The 3,396-nt window shown below is 38.4% G+C and overlaps 1 protein-coding gene across 1 annotated transcript in view; it reads left to right on the top strand.

The window, feature by feature from the left end:
* The first annotated feature begins 2,637 nt into the window (after nucleotides 1-2,637).
* The window catches only part of adcy3a (adenylate cyclase 3a), a 54,810-nt gene continuing 54,051 nt past the window's right edge, over nucleotides 2,638-3,396 (top strand). The window contains exon 1 of the mRNA XM_007554838.2: nucleotides 2,638-2,959. The gene's annotated coding sequence lies outside the window, so the exon portion shown is untranslated. The remainder of the gene's footprint in view (nucleotides 2,960-3,396) is intronic.

Below are 3,396 nucleotides of genomic sequence, written 5' to 3'. Positions count from 1 at the left end.
CTTTGTTTATGACCAATCCAATTTTTCAAATACTGTCAACTCTACAATGGTCTATTAAAGGCCTTTCTGCCAAACAGTGGTCTTCAGAAACACAATTTAACAGTAACAGAGCCAATGTGGGTCATTCTGAAATGGATAATGGTAGTTACTACCATCACAATCTTAAAATAATAAAAGTACTTGAGTGAATACTAGTACTTTTTTGGTGACAAGAAAGACTAAAACTAATAAGAAAACAAAATCACGGACAAAACACATACATTTCTGATCAGTGTGAGCGCAGACTGAACAGATAAGGCTCCAGGTTTAACTTAAGCCTGGCCGTTAGCCTGGTCTGGAGCAGGCTAGCTTCACAGAATAAATTACCATGGTAAGTTATGTGTTACCTCTTTTGTGAAACTGAATCAAGAGCTTTTGCAGCAGGGATGGTGTTGAAGGCCTCACATCTGCTGTGGTCACACAGAGAGGTGTGTCACTAGGTGGTGGTATAAGTCTGGTGCTGATGGTGGTGTTAGGATCCATAAAGAAGGCATCAAACTTATTGAGTGCATCTGTCAGTGAGGGGTCCCTTGGGCATTGTGCATCCCTGATGTTGTAGTCTGTTGTGTTCTTGATGCCCTTCCACATCCACCGGGAGTCGTTGGTGGTGAAGTGGCCTTGAATTTTCTGGGTGTATGTGGCTCTGGCCCTCCCTCACAATGCCTGCAGTCAGTTCTTTCCTAAAGCAGCGTCCCTAGTTTTCAGCAGAGCTCTCACCTCGGCATTCAGCCAGGGTTTCTGGTTTGGATAACGTACTGTCCAGTTGGTGGTGACATTACCAGCACACTTAGAGATGAAGCCTAGAACAGAGGAGGTGTATCCCTCCAGGTCCACCTCTCCCTCATATATAGTAAGTAGAAAGAGTCAGGCAGCCTCTAAATTGTCACGGGTTGCCATAGTTAAACACATTTGTCTTGCTGTTTTAACAACAGCTAACATATTGTTTAGTGTACTACAACTTTTTATCATGGCGTGATAAAATTAGTTAAGCTACGAAATTGAGATTAGTGATCCATTAATGGCCTGTATGTATTCATACAGGTGAAGTGGATAATGACAGGAGAAAATAGCCCAAACTTCAGTAGCAGATGTAATCACTTTCTAGAAATATTAAAGCAATTTTGTTCGCGGAGAGAGTATTAGCTCTCATTGAGATATGTGGAGTCCCTCTGAATAATATATCCATGTGAGCAAGGGCACCTTAATAGGGTTTTCTTTAAATGTAAGTTTTCATTTAAAAAATAGAGAAAATACTGAATTTTTATTGTGCTTGCAATGGACAAATAAAATACAATAATTTCTTCCAATTTTGGTCATGATTAGCAGGCATCTCATTGTTTTGTGATGTGTGAGGCACACGTAGCTTCTCTGAAGCCTGTCACTATTCCTTGTAAAGAGCTGACTGCTGCAGTGGTTGCTAGCAGGATGCACAAGTTATTGAGGAAGGAGTTACAAATGGACCTGTCTACCCCTAACCCTGCAAGCATGTCTTTTGGACAGACAGCCCTTCTGTTTTGAAGTACGGTAAAAATTATACTTCTAGATTCAAAATCTTTGTAGCAAACTGAGAGTCAGATATGTATAAACTGTGCAACGCATCTTAATGAATGTATGTAAATACTTCAAGAAACCATGCAGATTTAACCTGTAGGGGTGCAGAGGTCAGACACTAAACATCTGATGAATGGCTTTCTGGTCCAGATTTCTTGTGTGAACCCGAGAACAGATGGCTAAAAATCCCTGAGATCTTGAAAGACATTTCAAGATCCTGAGGTCAAAATAGTGGTGATGAATTTTACTCAAGATGGACAAGATAGTCCAGTAGAGAGGCTTTTTAACTACTTTTCTTTATGACTTAGCCTTAAGAAGGCTGCTGGTGGCTTCTCAAGTGTAACACCTTGTTGCTGTTTTTGTCGCATCGAAAGCTGTTAAGAGAAACCCTTTCTGAACTACATCTAAGTGCTGAGCACCTGGAGAAAGAACCAGTTGTCAACAGGAAAGATGACAAGGCTCAGGTACCAAAGAGTCTTCTATGCTTAGAAGATATGGTTTAGATATGGTAATAAATAGAGGTATTTATTACAGTTTGAAATTAATATCTGTAACGTAGTTCAGATGTGAAAAAAAGTGATGTGCTGTGAATACTTTTCTGATGCACCATAGTGCAGAAGTTTATTGTTTTGGTGTAATGTAATTTTAAATGTCACAACTTTAGCAGAAAAGTGTATGTAGAAAATAATCCTTATCAAAAATAAAGGCTCAACATCATCACTGTCTCTGTACTAAATATATGTAGTAAATCATGACATGAATTAATTTGTCAGTAAGATAAGTTTATTGAATATGGATGTATATATACCGATGCATTAAGTAATTTAGAATTTGAAAAGTCCGTTCAGTAAATCAATTCACTTAAGTCATTACATATAAACTGGCCTTTTAACGACTTTATTCCTTTTGATTATTTTTCACTTAAAGTTAAAGCACTTTTAATCTGACAAATGAGCCTCATCAGAACATATTTAAATGTATTAAATATGAGTGTTTGAATTTACATTTCCAAGTGACTAGGACGTCATGTTAGAGGGAGGAGCCCTCTAACCCGTACCAAGATGGCGATGGTATTGCCGCATCGTTCGTATCAACAGCAGTAGTCAAGGCGACATCATCATGTACATCTTTGAATGCTTTTGGTTTTCCGTTTTCTGCTGAGAACACAGATGCGGTGCTAAGTCAGGGTGACTCTCTCTTTTACGTTTATTTTCTCTCACTGAGTTATTTATTTTGATGAAAAATATTCCCTCCGTATGGCTGTGTTATTGTAAACTGCAGCATTTCAAGAGGACTGCGAGAAGCCTCGTTATTCTAATGGTAATTATATTTAGCACAAACAATGAGACATAATCTGGCGTTACTGAAGGTAAGTGGAAGTAGGAGGACATATGATGTACATAATTTCCCAAACATCCAGAACAGCTTATAGAAATGAAATGTGTCCTGCATGCTAGGTTCATGGAAACAGGGAATAAGGATTGGAGAATAAGGGGATGAAGGAAAAATCCTAGTCAGAGGAGTGTGTGTAATATGTACATGTTTTAATTGAGGCTTTTGCAACCGAAGATGGGGTTGCCTGTCGATAAGCAGTGAAAAAAGTAATGTATAGACTCTAGGTATGTAAGATTAGGATGTTAGATTTTAGACGTGCTTCCACAACATACCTGTGTGAGGGAGCAAACATGTTGCTATGCAGGCCAACATGCACATGTTGTCTATATATATAAAATCACTTGCAAGACAGATACTTTATTCTATCTATCTATCTATCTATCTATCTATCTATCTATCTATCTATCTATC

This window comes from Poecilia formosa, unplaced genomic scaffold (genome assembly GCF_000485575.1).
Source record: "Poecilia formosa unplaced genomic scaffold, Poecilia_formosa-5.1.2 Scaffold67, whole genome shotgun sequence".
Classification (NCBI taxonomy): Eukaryota; Metazoa; Chordata; class Actinopteri; order Cyprinodontiformes; family Poeciliidae; genus Poecilia; species Poecilia formosa.
Note: the sequence above shows the minus strand (reverse complement) of the source record. Positions and strands in the feature narration are given on the sequence as shown.